Source organism: Grus americana, chromosome 5 (assembly GCF_028858705.1).
Source record: "Grus americana isolate bGruAme1 chromosome 5, bGruAme1.mat, whole genome shotgun sequence".
Taxonomy (NCBI): Eukaryota; Metazoa; Chordata; class Aves; order Gruiformes; family Gruidae; genus Grus; species Grus americana.
The window spans coordinates 43091042-43110302 of record NC_072856.1 but is presented as its reverse complement, the minus strand read 5'-3'; positions in this window follow the sequence as shown (position 1 = coordinate 43110302).

Genomic DNA, 19261 nt, shown 5'->3' with positions numbered 1-19261 from the left:
AAGAAGAAATGAAAAGAGAAATTCTAAGCAAAAATGAGGAGATGGTACTTCAGGCCTTGTGTCTGGCATTAGTGTTATTTTTAGCCAAAAGGAGAATACGTGATAGTTTGCTATTAGATAAAAATGTTTTCGATTCCTAGCGAAAAGATCTCACCATTTGTAGAAAGACAGACAATCCCCTGAAATGTAGCATATTCCAGTAGTTTTGAGGGTTTTGCTGTGTATATTTCACATATCAAATCTTTTTTGCTTGAATGAAAAGGGGACAAGCCCCACACTAGAAGCAGCTAGTCAGTGACACAGCCAGTGTCCACATCATTCTTCAAAACTGACCTCCTTCTAAAAAGCAACATCAAGTCACAAAATAGTTTCCAAGGACCAGGGTCTCAAAACTGCATTTTCCATAGGGCGGCTTTTAAACCTTCCTAAATACCACCTCACTAATGCCATTTGGCTGAACACAGACAAATGTATATTTTTATTTATTTTTCTGGCTTTCCTCCCTGGTGTTCAGAACTCCTCACACCTCTGAAAAATATCTCTTCTTATTAAGACTCACTTGTGCAGATCAGCCTTGGCCCCAGAGGGGAACAAAATCCCAAGCAAATGCTTGAGCCTCTCTGCACCAGGGACGTTGCAGAAAGGTGAGCACCAAATTTTGTTCTCTGCTGTTCTGCAGGCATAAATCTTTTCTCCTACGAGAAAATTCTTCTGATAGATGTCAAGGTCCATCTTCTAACACAATAAACCATAAATATTTTCATGACAGCACAAGGTAAAAACTGGCCCTTCAGTAATAGCTTACAGTAATATTCCTGTTTTGCTCAGCATAACTATTTTGTGGGGCATTCAGGCCATAGTTAGTTGTTTATGATAGTGTTAGCCTGTTTTAACGACAAAAAAACCCCAACAAAACACTTCTTGGTTGCTAGCTAGTGTGCAAGCTTTTAGCTAGGATGCTCTGCAAGGTCTATGCATCAGTGCTTTGCAAAGGCAAAGGAGAGGGATTGGCTTAAACCCTTGCTGAAGGTGGTTTAAGCTGATCCATTTTACTGTTCATTGCAACACCTATATATTCAATTACCGTTCCCCAACAAATGAGGCAATAACCAGTAACATAATTCAACATGCTGAAGTAATTATCTGGATATGGCCTGCGAATGCCAATGTACTGGTTCAATCAACTGATGGCAGTGTCCTAATAAGAATTACATTTATTCAGTCATTATATCTCGAGCTGCTAGTAAAGCAATTAAAATTCTATTACAGAATCCACGGAACAAGTAGATTTAAAAAATCTTCATTGTGATGATTAGAAATTTAACAGAGAATAAGTTTTGTTGCTTCCAGAAGTCTTTTTTCCCCTCAGAGAAAAAGCCTTAAGGTATTGGAGGTCACATTTTAGATCTAAAATACGGAGATAATGAGACTCGTTTCTTTTGTACAGTGCTTTAAAATCTCCTGATGAAAAGTGCTATAGAAGACCTCAATATTATTATGATTAATGCTTATAATCACCATCTCGTCAGTACTTTTTCACCTTCTGACCTTGTGGTTTCCATGTAGTAAAAGGCACTTACCTCACTGCTTGATCAAGCTCTTAAGACAGCTCAGGCAGCAGGTTTGTGCCTCCTTTCCAGGAGGTGGATTCAAGAATCTACCTAGGTGGCTTGATAAAAGGAATGGGATGCTCTGAGAAAAATAAATTAAAAAATCATTGATTCTTATTTATCCCAGAAAGTTTTTCATCTCCCCAACTGTCAGACTTTTCTCTCCTTGGGTCACTGTCCCTTTAGGTAGGACATCTGTGGAAATCGTCCCGTGTGATTTATTTGAGAGGGGATGCATTAAGGATAGTGTTTTAGCAATGGGGAGACCTCTCATTCAGCAGTGCTCGTTCCACTGCAGCAATTTCAGGCTCGTGGGCAAAGACTGTGGATATCTCTCCATTGGATTTTGACTGGTTGGCATGAGCAGGTGAGACGCAGCCCCATCGGATACAGGATTTGGAAAGCACTGTAGAACAGAAGTCAGAATTTAAGGAGTCGTGTAAATTACACTTTGATGCTTTTCTGTTCGTATCAGTGGTGCTGTTTCTCATGGGCTACAAAACAGCAGCCTGGCAGGCAGCAAGTGACTTTTACAGGAGCTGCATCCTTCTGTGAGGCTCTACTCCCCCAGCCGAAACTCACTGAATAAAACCCCTCTCAGAGGAGTTAATGACAGAACTGCTCCAGCAGTGGATAGAAGATGTCGTCTGTCCTATTGCTATGCAAACAACGATTCTGGAAAGCTTCATTAACAGGTAGAACATTGCACACATTTCAAAAGATGCACTGAAAAGATTAAGATTTCAATGCAATGTAAGTGATTTTAATAAATGTCTTTGAAAGCTTAACAACTGTACACACTTTCCCTGAGAGACAAAGTCCCATTTACCAATTTAGGGCCCATTCAGTGTAAATCCTTTTATAAGCTTCACCCATATACTTTTCTGTAAAACTAAGAAAGAATTTTTTTTTTTTAACTGAAGATGTTTCAATGCGAGATAAGAGTGGATATAAAGCTTCTACTTATTTACTCACATACCTATAATTGAGCTGTTTCTAAATGAGAACATTAAAATATTCTTTCGACTGAAGCATGACAAATTTCCTTCCTACTCGATACTATTTCAGAGCAGACACTGTGGTAGAAAATTAAACTCACTGATTTTTAACAACTTTTAAAGATTTTATTTTCTATTAAAATTCACCAAACATAGTGATGATGGACAAGCTGCTTCGATTTGCAGATTATATAAATAGATATGCTTCATATCATATTCTATTCACATGTAACAATATTAGTATAGCTCTACACCAGTGTAGGATCTAGTCTTACAGGAAACTTTAAGAAACAGATGTCCTGAAACAAAGAGACAAAGTAGGGACTGCTCTATAATTGCAGATTAACCACATACTATTTTATGAACTTGCTTCATTTCTGTTGCAATGTTTGTTTCTGCGTTTCTAGGTACCGTCTCTCCTTTACAAAACAGAACAGGTCAGAATGTATTAAGAAAACACTAATGACATCGTAAGTTGAGCAAGAGTTGAGCAAGGCCAATTTGATAAAAGCAAGTAAGGTTCATTTATTTTAGCTTTCTGTTAGTTCATGCTTCACTACTACAAGTAGCATGTATTTGCGTTCTAGGTAATGTGACTGACTCATGAATGCCAGTTCCCTAAGTTCAGGCAGGAAGAAATTTATTACATATTTAAAAGGAGCAGAGGGAAGTATTTCCAGGCTAAAATGTGGCACTGTTCTAGCAGGCTCCCCACCTACGGTACTGATGCACAGCTCATGGTGTTGTATCCAAAACTCTGAGGAAAAACAGTAAAAATGAACATTTAGAAACATAGAAGCAGAGGAAGGAAAAACAGGTCGTCAGCAGAGAATTAAAAATATTTTCTTTGTGTTGTAGTCAAAATTTTCCTTCTGAAAAACTAAAATTAATTTCCTAAGTTAATGAAAGTACATGGTGGTTTTGGCATTAACAAACACACGACCTACAATTTTCACAAAATTGTAGCCAATTGCAAAGATTTAAAAGAAATACAAACACCTCTGAAAAAACTTACTGAAATAAAATGGATCAAATTGTATTTTAAAGAGGAAAACCCCTGCATTTAACTGAGACCTAAACCAGGACAGGTATTGTTGGAATACCTGTATAAATATTTATGTTTCTTGTCACTTAAATTCAAGACAAATTGCCAGAAGTACATATATTAAAATGTTTAATGAAGTCTAAAATAATTCTGGTTACACAGATTTATAGCTGTTTTGACCAATAGGTAAGATATTTAAAAGGCTATAAACACAGGACCCAAGGAGTAGGTTATTTGTGCCTCAGATTTTCTCTTTTCATGACAATTTTCCAAAGTCAAGGTTCCTACAACAACCAGAAGCTCTAACTATCATGGAACCATAGAATGGTTCCTCTAAAATTGCCTGCATACAAGCTGGCAAAGATTCTAAAATCTTTTTCCTCTAAAATTGCCTGCATACAAGCTGGATTCAAACAGGTCATATATTAAACTGCAGAACAAAACCAGTTGGTTTTGTCTTCCCTTGCAAATAAAGGAAGCTCATGGTTAGGGTCTCATCAGGGATGGTGCTACCTAATGTCTACGCAGTCATCCCTAATGCTGTTAGCAGTTTAAGCTGGGTTAACGTACGTATTACTGGAAGAGATGCGGGGAAACAGGAGAAATCAGTTTGGTGGGACAAGCTTTGTTTCTGAAAGAGAAATATGCAAACTAAAAGAGGAACAAAAAGCCCTCTAACTAGCAGTAGTTAGTTGCTATTGCTCAGGAAAGAGGCAAGGAGTTTATGGAAAATGAGGAATGAATAAATACATTCTCGTTCTTCAAAACGGCTCCCTCACGGTAAATATTTCAACATACGGGTAGGACATTGTAGAGGAACTGTCAATAGTGCCATCAGAGCTTGGTCTTTGGAAAATTTCAGTACCCAACACATTTCGTAAGCCCAAAATTCACATTAAAATATTTCCCTGTTCTTGGCAGTCACAGGCAGGTGATCAACTCTTTTCCATGCCAAATCAGCCTTTCTCCACACAAACTCAGATGTCTCTCCCAAATAACCTTGGCTTATATTATTTTTACATTTCTTTGTACATTTTTCTCATTGCTTTGCTGAATTAGTTGTGTTTATTTTTACCTCGCTCTGCCAGCTGCACAGATACCACTAGCTGTGAGACAAAAACCTTCACAGCTGGAAACAACCTAAAATAGGCGCTGGGATGATGCCACAGATACACAGCATCAATTAGCAGCGGGAGCAGCTGTTGCAGCAAGCAAAGACCTTCCTGTGTTTGGTTTGCTCCCTTGTCATTTAGCATCAGATGACACCACTCCTCATCAGGAGGCAGTCATTGCACGCATGCTGCACGACACTCGTTGCAGCACAGAGGGCCAGAATAAGTCTTTGGAGCCACTTACGTGCGGCGTAAGCTCTATTTTGAGGCTGGTAAGTAGCACACAGGGACTTTTTTGCTGGCCCTAATGCACGTAAGCATCTTCCCTTACAGGGAGCAAAGCACAGTGAGCGTTTAGTCACTGAGTAGCTGCCCTATTTTTAGGTGGCCCAGATTTATGGGAGTTCTCCATCATCTCAGTGACAGTGTCCCAAGGACAATGCATGCCACAGAGGCCTCAAAAGCCACTGATGATGCTATACAACTCTAAGGGAGTGTTATCTGCACATGCTCATCTTTCAAACTGTAGCGATGATGCTTGTCCGTGCTTTCAGGGGGAGACAGAGGGAGGGCAGGGGTGAGGGGATAAGAAAGAGAGAGAAAGGAGGAGGAAGAGAAAATGAGGGACCAAGGTAGAGGGAGAGAAAGGAGAGAGAGAAAAGTGAAATAAAACAGAAAAGGAGTCATTAAACTCAGATTGTAAATTATGGGCCAGATAATAAGCCTGTTTCAATAAATTAGTGTTGTTAAACCAAATACAATTAGCCTCCCAGCACTGCGTGCGTATGCAGGTTCATATCCTAAGGACGTTGCTCCATCAGGAATCCAAGATACCGTCACGCATCAATCTGTAATAATCCTGCTGCGGATCACGAACAGAATTACTTGAAATATCTTAACTTCCCTGGCAAGTCTTTCTAAATGAGAAAACATATAGGAGTACTGTGTACAAGGCATTTGGGGGGAACCATGAAATGAAATGCAATGAAATAAGCTTGTCTAAGATGAGCTGCAGCTTGGAAACATATAGAGATTTCAGTGCCATCTAGGAAGAACGCTTTATAGGCGGGATTTTGGTAGACAGGTAAATGAGGCACATCACATTAATTCTGTCAAACTCTTCTGCTTCCCATTTCTCAATATATGCAAAATTAAGCATAAAAATTAATACAAGATTCCAGTAGGTCTTTCAGAAGTACAAACAGAGCATAGAAAAACTAAGGAAATATTCAGCCATATTTTTGTGTATACTTTGAAATAGCACCATCATCAAGTTCTTTATCTTTGAATCGTTGCATTTAATTCTAAACACAGTCGCTTGTACTGAGTTCAGCCTCAAATTAATTGAGGTTTAATAGTTTTAAATGATTCTTTAAGGGAAATTAGCAAGGAAGACACAAGTCCCTCGGAGTTGAATCACCAGGGAAATACAGAGTGAGGCATTTAATCTCAGATCACTGTGAGACAGTTCCCCAAGAGAACTAGTCATCTTGATATTACTCTCTCAAATAACCAGGTTTTTTTCCTATATTATCTTTTTTTCCCATAGAAAATATTCCTGCAAGCTCCAGTAAATGCCCATGCCAGACTGGGAGAAGTGCATTTTCCATTCCTAAGTGTTTCGTTCCTCCTGTGTTTTAAAGCCCCAGTAAAAATGTTAATTACCTCACCATAACTCTTTCACAGACCATAATTTAGATAATTTTAAAAATGCTTGAAGACAGACAGAAGAAAGACTAAAATGGGACAATTTCTCCTCTTAACTTCCTAAGATCAGTCCACAAAACTCAGCCATAATTTGCATCGATTCTCAATGCTTAAACCTTCAAGATATCTTTTAAAAAGTGTCCTAGATACTCAGAGCTGGGCTGCTTCTTACACCTAAAGGTACCGTGTCTTTGCTGAAGCACCTGCGTACCAATTTTCCTGCCTAAGACTGCCTAGGATGCTTGAGCCTCTTTTCCAGCAGAGCCCGGGGTACTGGGTCTGCCCGGTCCCCCGCTGCCTCCCTCACTGATGGTGGTGGCAATGCCTTCCTCCCCCCATTCCTGGGCATCGCTCCCAGCACTGGGCTGCTCAATGAACAGCAGGCACCCTCCTCTCTTTTTAGAGGAAAAGAGTGATGGGGCTTCAGTGGGGCAGCCTGTCCAGGTAATGCAATGGGGTATGTATGTCAGACACAAAGCTTCAGTGTATGTGCAGTCCAACTAATCCTGATAGGGCTCCTTGTCTCTCTGGCATCTTTGCTGGCTTGATTTATAGTCTTTGAATATACCATCTACAGCTTCTGAGGTGCATACTGATTTTAATATATTTTAATACAAATTTACCCCTACACTATGTTAGAACCTCTGTTGGTGATGCCTACATAAGTATTTCTATTTAATTCTAGTATGTAAGGACATTTCCTCCATTGTTTTAATCACCACATTTCAACTGAGCTAAAGAGCTGGATTATTAAGTGAAAGATGTTTCACTCACTGCAAATTATCGGTACAAATCCAGCTGGTTTCAGTACTACAATAAAAAAAGACTACCTGGTAAAAGCTGTTGCATACCTTATGAAGAGCAAGGTAATGCGCAAGCGTCCAAACCACAAAACCTCTCCACAGCTGGAATCAGACTGCAGCTCTGTGACAGTCTCAGGTGAAAATCAAATGACTGAAGAGCATCAGAAACCAAATCAGTCTTTTATCCACCATGGGTGATGGTGTTTGGGCCGTGAAGAACACATGGGAGTGCGGCAGGGCAGGAGCACCACTGCCACCCCTGTCTGCCCTGCACATGGTCTGTGAATGAGCTTAGGGCCTCTGTTCCCTGGGCTGTCAGTACAGGGCCTTTCACAAACACTAAATTCACATAAAAGTGCTGTAAAGTTTTATTAGGGAAAAAAACACCCTTTAAACAGTTGGCTTAGTTCTTCGCTGAAGGGGACCTTTCTGCTTGAACAGTCAAAAGTACTCAGGCCAAGACAAAAGTACATTGGGAGAGTTTAGCAGAAACTGGCACCGAGCTGAATGGTAATTTCCACATGCCAAGTATCACTAACCCCTCGCTTTGATTGTAAATCAGGTGTGCCCATGTATTTTCAAAACTAAAAACAGCAGTCACCGAGTTATGCCTGAGTTCATGCTTCACTCTCACACAAACTAAGCCAAGACATTATATAGCACCATATATTAAGTGAAACTGCTCTCGAGAGCTTAGCAAATTAAACTAAACAATGTTACATTACTCCAAATGCTCTCAGCGTGGTTCTTTTCCTTGTTTCCAGAGAAATAACATGGGATTTTAACTGTTATAGCTGGACACAAAATGAAAAACCCAGCACTTACTCTTTTCTTTTCCGCATCTTCTCTTACCACAGAACAGATAATGCAGCAGTAAAATGCTGTAAAAAGACATTTCCAAAGACACATAAGTGCCTTTGGAGCCTTGGCCCATTGGGCTTTTATGGCTAATTTCACAAATGTATTCAGTGCCTAAACATATACTAAGACAAATAGATAGATAGATATAGATATAGATAGATACATAGATAAGGTTATTGAAGAACCCAAGAGTCTAATTCTAACTTATTTCTACTGAAAATCCCAATGTGTCCCAGGCAAATAGTACCAAAGTAAAGTGAATTGCCTATGCACCTTTGACAAATCAAAACAAAGCACTTAGGTGTATTTTCATGCACTATGTATCTTTTAAAAAGTTGCCTCTGTGAATTAGATTCAAGAGAAGAATGGAGGCATCTTAATACCACTTTAAGCACCCAAATAAAAAATTCAGATCCTCAAAACTTCCTCAAGTTTCCACAAGAGAAATCTCCTAGGAGACTAAGTCTCTGCATGAGGGATGAGCAGAAGTGCTTGAGTCCTGAAAGCACTCAGCAATTTGGTGTCTATCCCACACCTAAACCCACTGACGTTCCCAGACAAGGCTTTCTACTACCTACCTTATGTTCAAGAGCTGAAATGTCAGATATAACCCGAGGATGTCTAATCTCAGACAAATCACAACCAGGAGAAGAAGCCATCCATCCCGTAATTCCAGCCCTTCTCATCCCAGTCATTAGTAGAAGTATTAGAAGTATTTCCTTGGGATGCAGGATCAAAATCCCACTTCTGTTCTCTATGTGAACATCTCAACCATCAAACTGCATCAAGCTGTCCTGTTTTGTAGAAGCACATCAGAGGCATGCCTTACCCTTCGTATGCAATTACAGATTTACAGGGTTATGGAGAAGAGACTCACGATCCTCGAATCATATCACAGAAACATAGAATGGTTTGGATTGGAAGGGATCTCAAAGATCATCTCGTTCCAATCCCTCTGCAATGGGCCGGGACACCCTCCACTAGATCCTTCTCTCCTTCTCTCCCAGCTTCTCAAAAGCTGATTTTGAAGAGGTGAGAGGGAGATAATTTGGTAAGTGGCAAGGCATGATACTCCCCTGACAGTATCAGATATGTAGTCATGTCCCTAATATTCCTTGGTATTTCTTCCCACGGGTAATTTGGGTAGCTCTCCACTGTACTCCCTACTTTGTCCATCCACTTAGAGAGCATGGGATGGTAGATGTGAATTCACTGTGTGGCACAGCACCTGGAAGTTGGATGCTGCCTTGCAAAGCCTGCTTTGTCAACCTAAGCCCAACTGTTTAAGGAGCTAACACTCTAGTTTTTGAGCACCTAAGAGCCATTGATTTAATTTTCAGTTAATTCAATTAATCTGGTTTATCACTTTCAATAAATAGGACTCACATGTCCACATACCCTTAGAAACTGAGGCCTCAACTGATTTTGAAGCTGTGGTTTAGGGTCCTATATCATTAAGAAACCTTAGAAAATTTTATCAGATAGGACATTCCTCAATAGTTGCAAAAGACTAAAATAGCTAGAGATAAAAAACGTAGTCCTCATTAAAATATTGTAAGATCTCACTCCACTCCTACACCAAAAACTGTAAAATAGATTATGTAATGTAAGAATAAACTCTAATTGGATGAAGTGAGACTAAAATATTGCAGTTTTATGTTCCCCCTAATATTAATTCTCTGCCAAAGCACTTCATTAAATCTCAGTTACAGGTCAGAGTTGCACCATGAAATAGTAGGATATGTTAAATAATTATGTACTAAGCGTGGGTCTATATTGCCTCACTTCACTTTGTGAAAAAGGTAAATGTGATTTTGTGAGGCAAAAATTCCATATCCAACAGTCATTTATAGATCGGGAGAAGGAAATACATTTGGTTGCAGAATTCCCCAGTGTTCTTCCTCCATAAAGTATTTTCTCAGGTTCCCTATGAAATCAGTGAAGCAATGGCACAGCTGTTACTAAAACACGCAGCTAAAATTTTTAAAACGAAGAAAAACATACGCCTTGTTCCTTCACAACCTAGATGAAAAAACATTTGATAATTCTTTTGTGTTTTCAGTAATTTGACTGGGAAAAAATGAGCTGAGCAGTGTAAGGTAATAAGGAAGCAGGGAATATCTGAGTCTGTAACGCCGAGTGCGATGCTTAATTCTTCCCTAATGCATGGGAAGGGTTAGTGCTGAAGAAGCGCAGTCATACCATGCAATAGACTCCTTCAGTCTGTAGTCTAAGATATTGGGTCTGAATCTGTGCTCTTGATAAAACAAAGCATCCCAGATCAGTGGCATTTTTGGTTTCCACTCTGGCCAGTTTGAGTCGGCTTTGAGTTCCTCCTGCCTTTGCTAAGACAGGGCATGCTCTTCCACAGCAGTTAGAGCAAGAACTGATTTTTTTTTTTAACTGAAAGGGGTGTTTTTCATTAAACAGTTTTAAAGTTCGAACTACACTATCACGCAGAATTTATTAAAATATTTTCTCTGATTTAATTTAATAAAATAAAATCAGTTGCTTTATTTAGAGATGGTTTTATTCAGCCTTTCTGCTATTGAACACTCAGACTGGATAATTGGCTACCTTATACATGCATAGTCGTAAATGAAGCTTAAAATGTGGTCCTTTACACTAAGCGTAATTTGGAGGAAAAAGCATCCTAGACAGATGTCTACTCCATGGTTTATAAGAGTATGTGATACCATCCGCACTTTTCACAGCTAAACCCTTGAAAACTGGGAGATTGACAAAGGGACCCAAACGTGAAGAGCATTCATTAAAAGATGTAAATAGCCAAGATCCGTGCTGTTTTGTTTCAATCTTCTTTATCCTGTTGAAAACAGGAAAGCCTCCTGTCATGCAGGCTCGGGGATTTTCAGGGCCCAATAAAGGTTAGTGACATTTTCAATTCATGTTTGTTTTCATTCTTCTAATCATGAACCCTGTGTCAGCCTGAGAAACCAGCTGAGCTTAATCCATAACCTTTTACAAGTGAAACATTAACTCACAGCATGTTCTGTTGTCTTTTTAAAGCAATACAAAAGCAAAGGGAGAAAAAAAAGAGCCACAATATACATGATAAAACGTAGCAGCAGCCAAATGTGAAGGTTACTTGAAAGCAGTTACTGGAAAACAGCATATTTTTTAGGTCATTACATTCATCATGTTCAGATGTCATAACTGCTGTTTGTTTCACAAGAGTATTCAGGACTAATAGTGACAGGAGGCTAAAGGCAAAAATGCAGAAATAACCAAGTAAAGATTATCTAGAATGTTTTTTATCCTACATTTTCATATGGCACACCAATATTCCGACATATTTTCATACCATCATTTTTGATCAGTAATAACTATAGAGAAAATATCCGACTAGTTTCTCTCCTTTCCTTCTACAGATTAACTACCCCCACTGGTTTTCCCCCGCGAGTTGCACGTGGTTACGTGGACAACGCTTTGGGATTTTATGGCAATACAGTGCAACAGGCTGGATTTTATACAAGGCAGACTACTGGCCACATATGGCAACCCTCCTCCTGCCCCACTGAGCGTGGGGAACGACACACACTGAGCAAACCTGGAGGGAAGAACAGCGCTGACTGCAAAGCACACAGAGCCGAGGAAGGATAATTATTTCTCCAGCCTGTAAAAACCATTATGGAGAAATCCTGACCTCCCATCTCTCTGTTGGATAACAAATACAATCACACGTGTATTAAGGAGGTTCTCAAGTTACAAACTTTTATTACTCAGAACAAGAGACCATGGTAATTCTTAGGGAAAAATAAAGAAACAGCAATCAGAAGCTATCTGAAAACAAAACAGTAAGACATAAATTAAAGGGTGTCTGATTTCATGAAAAGAAATGTACTAAAGGTGGCAAGGGAGCCCTCAAAAAAGGTGAATATTAAGTTTGATTTAATGGGTGTACTACAGACAGTTCCTGTGAAAAAGAAAATGGGGGAGAAAAGTGAAACCTAAACACTGGCTTTGTGAGGTATTGCTGATATATCTGAGATTATAGAGAGATGTAAAAGAAGTGGAGAAGAAAGCAGTTGCTCAGCACACAGTGAAACCAAACTAAGGAAGCCGATGGATTTTTTGAGTTGTGGCCGACTGCTCTTTTGGCTGAGTTAACCTTAATATACAGCGTGAGCTTACTCGACATTAGAGAAGGCACGTGTACGAGCCCTTGCCGGTGGCCCAGCCATGGGAAATGCTTCAGCCGAAGCTTTCCTTGGTTACATGCTAGAGAACCCATACAGGAGGTAAAACTTTACCAAGCAGTGGATTCATCCCTAATGGAGGCTGAACACAGGCTACAGCATTTTCCTCATAGATGGCATTCACAGGAATTCTTTTCCTTACCTGACCACCTGCGTCCCTAACATCTTTGGATTCTCTATTCCTGTGTGACTGGATTTGGAAAATATGCTGAAAAATTATAGAGGAGGGGGAAGGAGACGAAGAGGGAAAGGCAATAACCAAAAGCTAGACAGACAGACGTATACACGCACACAGGCAGTAAAATACCAGAAGGGCCGTTTCCTTAGCAAACCAGTCTAAAACATCCAGACTTAATCAGAGGGGAGCCAACAAGTAGGAGGGTGAACTGTCCCAGGCGTTACTCCACTGGTGATGCACCAGGACATGATGCTGTTTCCCTACACGGGCTGCCTGACTGTGACATTTTGACAGGACATGTGTGCCTGCTGGCCACCACAGCACTGAGACCTCCTCGGCTAGCTCAAGGCTACGGAAAATTAAAACATTGAAGCCAAGACTAACAGAGACAGCGAAATATTACATTACCTGCTGTCTTGTTCAGCAAAAGGTTTGGCATGGAGAGCAGGACCCATGGCCTGCACGCAGATCAGCAGGGAAAGAAGCCATTATATCTGTAAAATACTTTTCTCTCTGGTTTGCTGACCAGATTACTGGTTAGACTGGAAGTCGCACAGCCACAACTCAGCCCTGTCTTCAGGAGCTGAGCACAGGGAGAGACCAGAGCTCCAAGTCCGACTTAATTCTCTGTCCCGCTCCTGGGGCAACGTAGCTACTTACCCAGGGCACAGTGTAGTGTTACAATCAAGCCCAGAATGAATAAAAAGGGGCTCGGGAGGATTAAAAAGGCTTTTACAGCTAGGAAAGTAAATATGAAAGAGAAAGAAAGTCCATTAACAGATGACGGGGATGAAATTAACGGTAACTCAGAAATGGGTGACGTAATAGTCTTGCTAAATGAAAAGTAGAAGGAACAATAAGGAATTGGAATGTCCCCTAAAAATAACCATTGGTACTCCCATGTAAGACTCTACATTAGATATTTAATTTATCCTTATGTATTAAAAGAATTAGCTAACAAATTTATTCACTGATTATTATAACTTCAGTAAGTACCTCTGCATAATCATCCATGACCTGTGATGATGTCGTAGCAGAGTTTCTGGGTGCTTCTCTAGTCAGACTGGTATCTTTGTGGCCTCACCAGTCCATCCATCACCTATCTGATCTTCATGTTGGCTAGCCTTCCCTATGTTATTCCATCCCTAGTGTTTCTGTAATTGCTTTCCTGATATTTTTTTCCCATCCATACAAAATTTAACAAAGACTGTCAGCTGGTTTTTGACAGAGTCCCTTTTTCTCTACTGTATTTCTACTACTAAAAAGCATTTTATCTTTATGACTTATGTCAGTTTATGTGCTTGTTCTTTTCATCATATTCAGGACACTTCATGTCCCTGGTTAATCGCCTGTTCTCATCTCCAGAACTGACTGTATTGCATCAGTCACTGTTGCACAGGGCATCATGCTGTTAGTGCGTCAGAGATCAGTTAGGACAGTCCCATCAATGGAAACTTCTGCTCCTTCCCTATGTCAAAATCCTTTCACAGCAGTTTCAAAATAAATTCATTATTGCTGTTGGAATGGTGGGGAGTTTATGCCCAGCCCAATGGAAACCATTCGTTCTCACCTGCTGTTTTTCACACTGTGATTTGATATTGACAGTAGAGGTCTGCGGTGAGTTCAGTGATATGCTGTTGAATCTCGACATCTGTCAGCATCCCCCTAAGCCTTTGAGGGAGAAAGGTGTTAAATACTTTCTAAATAATAAATAAAATAGGCAGTTAGTGGGTGATCATGCTTTTTCAGTGATGTGGTTTCAGCACTGTGGGTGGATTAGGTGCCTTACCCTTCTCTGACCCAAGCTTTCTGCAGCATGGAGATATTTCCAGCATTTGCTTCCTGTGATCCTGTAACACAAGGAGATGAATTCTACTTGAAGGGAATATCAGTAAGATGGCTCAGTTTTAACACTCTTATGTTCGCTTTCTTTGATACGGATAGAAACATTCCCTTCATCCAGTTGTACGGCAAATTTTTAAACATTCATACACAGTTGCAGATTTTCAGCAAGATCAATATGACAGTTGCCAGTCAAATTTTACAATTTTGCTGGGGCATTCTCCTTCTACAGTGCTTTCCCAAGCTGCACTTTCAGATTAGCATGTATGGCATCCCTGGTAGAACTGATAGCCTGTGCGACCCTGATTTTTTTCTGTGTTTCTGCCATCCTAGACTGTGAGTAGTAGGGAGGAATGCAGGTTGCCAAAGTGAACACTGCATCAGTGCCAGCTATCACCTTTTACTATATTCAGCCAGGAAAAAGGCTGTGCTAAGTCTGGCCACAGAGACATTTTTATCATTATTTCTCCCCTCTTTGTGTCACAAGTTGCATGCATTTGCTCTGTCTTATTTTGCCAGCCTTTGAGTTTATCAGCCCACTTGCTTCTATGGCCCCTGCCCTATATCTGCTCTCTAAGTGTGAGTTATTTTTTACCAGATCTCACCAGCTCAAGTACTTGCATGATCGCATGGTCCAAGAGCCTTGGAGCAGAAAGTGGCCTTTACAGATAACTTTTCACTGCATCACAAAGTTCATTTGGGTTTTTCAACTTTTAACCCTTCACAGTGCTCACACTCAGTCTGGACATCAAGTTGTTTCACATGTTTCTGAGAAAGTCCAGAAGCTGTGACTCTGCTTAACAAACTGAAACTAATTTTATGTAAGTCAAAAACTGACTGGTCTGGTCTTTATCTTAAACTCCAAAATGTCACTGTCCATTGAACATTCAATTTCTGGCTTTTGTTGTTTTTTATTTTATCAGGTTATGTTTCTAGGGTGTTAACTGCGGAGGGATTTGCAGTAATCAGGTGATTAGGACTGTTAAAATCAATTAAATACCTTTCTTCTGCCTCATTTCGTAAACCCAGATCAATGTTCTCTGTTCCTTTTGAGAATTCATACCATTAATAATCCCAAGCCCTGTTAAAGGAGTGACTGAGATTTGCTTGGTCTTTAAATGGACATTTCTTGGTCATAGCGATCACAGAATTAGAAAGACTGATAGTTAGGAGGTGAAACAGAGCAATACACAAACAAAGTTCAGAGGCTGGAGCCTCAGAAGTGGGTGAAGTTAGGCTTCTAGGTCCATGTGAACTCTTAAATACCAGGGCTGAAAGACTGATGATCCCAATGCTTCCCTCGGCCTCAGTGGGAGCTGCTGTATGCTCAGCATCTCTGAGAACCCAGCCTTCGCCCCACGTGGGTTTATGGCCTGGGACCTATTCGTGAACAGCGTTGGAACACCTTCAGAAGCCTTGCCCAACATCAACTGGAAGGAATGGGACTAAGCAAGGAGAGAGAAAAGAGTGTTGAGCACCATGAGATCATTACTGGTCAGGCGATACAGATGTTCAGCTGTAGCAGTTCCCAAGGACAAAACAAAAGCCTCAACACCTGGCGTGCTGAAGCCAGCATTTCTCACCCACCACGTCTCCTGGTTTCACCAGCAGCTGTGCCAAAGTCAACAATACCCTTTAACAGCATATCTCTACTATTTGTTGTTCACTGCCTCGCCCTCCCAGGTGGCTTCCCCCGTTTGCCAGACGCGAATTACAAGAATTAAAAAACCCTCTGTGCCCGTGGCCTGAGTACAGAACCACGTGTTTCAGGCCGTGCGTTAGGCAGAACTTGGAGCAAACTGAGCCCGAAGTCACGATGCTTTCACACTAGTTAGCAGGAGGTGGGGGTCGAAGCCGATGGGTATCCTTGATCTTTAGCATACCATTTATTTCATTACATCTAATTTGGTTGATATTATCAACATTATTACACTGATAGTTGTTTCAACTCAGACTAATTTAATTGATAGAATTCTGTGTCCTTGCTATTATATGAGACAATTAGCTCTCATTAGTTCACATTTCACTCATTTTCCACTGACTGATTGCACTACATACTGATACTTGCTAATATCAATATGTAATGCAATCAGTCAGAGGAAATGTTGGTACAGTATCTCTAAAAACTATCACACTTATCATTCTGATTGTCTTCAAAGTACCAATATTTTCCTATAACTTAATGGTTTCATAATGTAATGTTTTGTATTAATAACAATCTTTTTAAGGTCACACAGTTAATCACATACGGATTAAACAGCAGTTAACTAATGAGGATGGCAACTTATTAATAAATTGCAGATGATACATTTCCGTTATTCAGTGTAACCTTTAAAGAGCAGAGCTAAGACTGAGGGTTGACTTAGAGACTTTTTGCCTTCCTTTTCCTATTTCTTCCTGAGGTTTTTTCCCTGAATTCTAAGCTTTTTTTTGTATGCTATTGTCACAGTCCTGCTGTAACCATATGGAGAGCTTTAGCAAAGCAAGAATATGCAGCTGATGCTTTGATAGCGAAGGTGAAGAGGGTACTCGAATTGTACTACTGTTAATTTGTCCTTTAAGCACCTACAGCAGGGAGTCTATAATGGTAAGGACTGAAGCACAGAGATTTGTCTATCAGATTATTACGTCAGAAATGCTAAAGATTCAAAGGAAAGAAAAGGGCAAAAGGCTTTTTGTAACCAATTTAATATAATCCACTGAGCTTTTACTGAGGCCTATCTGTAAATGCACTGCCAGTTTACTCAGAAAATTGCATGCCCAAATTTCTCTTCTTAAACATTTGTATACCACTACTCACTGGTGTGAATTTGTAGCTGTGTTTATAAACAATAAAGTTGTAGTCCTTATATTTATATGAAGTATGGAATTCCTCAACATGCCAGTATAGTACAAATCATTCTGTGAAAAATAATAGTCCAACACTCTCCAATATGCTATTCGTTAAATCTTAGCTGTTCAATAGCAAACACATTTAATCACCTCTACAGTCTGAAACAGGCTCATAATCTTTAACAGAAAACAACTGATGTGGGAAATATAAAAAAAAGCATAAAATAAATGGTTTGCAGTTTGGGACTTTAAAAATTCTCAACAATCATATTTTAAAGAGTAAATCCAAATTAGTCTTAAAGAGTAAATCCAAATTAGTCTTGCTATGCTAAATTTGATGCTGAATAATGACAGAGGACATTTAAATACCATAGTTACTATAATAATCCCTGTTTGAATCATGGCTTCCATGAACTGGGCTAAGCCTTTAGACAGAAGCTAATTGCTACAAACACTAATTTTCAAGTCCCTTTTGTTTCCTATTGCAGGCACCTCTGGATGCAGAAGGTACCCAATTAGCAGAATTCATGGTTCTGATTGTGCATTGTGGGGCTAGTATAAACACTGCTGATTACTATTCCAATGTAATGGTTGATTTTTATTTATTTTTTTTTCTGATTGCTTAATAAGGCCATCTATTCTGCATCAGGCACTGGCAAGGCTGCTGGTGAAATCAGTTAGGTCACTTTTTCTGGTCATAGTAGCAGGAGGAGCCTTGTGATGGTAACAGATGACTAAAGGCATAATTACAGGCTATTTAACCACATCTGTTTCCCCACTTAACATTGTTTGCTCAAGTTAGATGTAGTTAAATAAATCAAAAGGAAAATAATGGTGAAGACACTAAAAAATTACTATTACATGGGTAAAACTCTAGGGTTTGTTATAATTACAGAAAACAGAGTTTACAGTGATTTTTAAAAGGCACTAATTTATATTAGAGAGTTTCTATACACATACACTCTAGTTGGTTGCTGCTGCTTTTATAGCCTATGTTATTTAAATACCTATTTGTACAGAAGAATTAGCTGAAACAAGAAAAAATTTGAAGATTACCATTATTTATTGAGTTTAGCTGTGTGCTCTTACCCAGTATAATAATTACATGACAAGTCTAGTAACTCTTTTTACGGTTTTGTGGTTAAGGACAAATCCCCAGAATACCACCACCTCCTGTCAATGACAATGGGAAGAGCAGAGAGCTCTGAGTATCTCTGTATGTTTCTCCAGTCATCCAGGGATACTGTTCTCATCCTTTTATTTCTACAGGTAAATCTCTTGTTGTCATTCCCTAATACATTACTGCTTCACGATCAAATATGGCACGTAAATGCATAAGTGCTGTCAAACCCATCTTGCACAAGGACATATAGCCAAACCATCTAGAGCAGCATGTACAGACATACCTATATGTCTAGCTAACGTCAGCACACTTGTTCTAAAAGTTCCCGGCAGTATTTTTTTCTATGCAGGAAAATATTACATCATATAATCAAAATATGCACTAAAAAAATGAAGGGAAATACTGAGGGGTTTGTTGGTTGGTTTTAAACTAAGGAATTGAAGAACCAAAGCAAATATTGAACTTCTTTACATCAGCCGCTCCCAACAGGCAGATTTTTAGGGCTATCCCTGAGCAAACTACTATATTTTTGAGTCTGTGAAGCCCTCCATCAGTGCAAAACCCACTGAAAAAAATGAAGTTTGTATTATTAAGGCAGGTGCCCTTGCATGCTCAGGCTATGAATCCTAGTGCAAGATCATCATATGCTTTAAAATATCACTGACTTAAGGCAGTGGAACTACACAATCTTATGTCAGGTGTGTCTATGGCCCAATTTCTTTTATTTGACTTTTGTTTGGGTGTTGGTTGGGTTGGTTTTTTTTTTTGACAGACCATTTGAAATAGCTTGGGGTATGGTAGGGAAAGTAGTTTGGGTTTTCAGGTTTCTAAATGCTCAGCTGCATTGGGAACTGGTTTTGCTGGATACGGTGCAGTGTAATGCGGTGGCTCTGCATCCTCGATTAGACACTAGCACCACACTCGCAACTATTA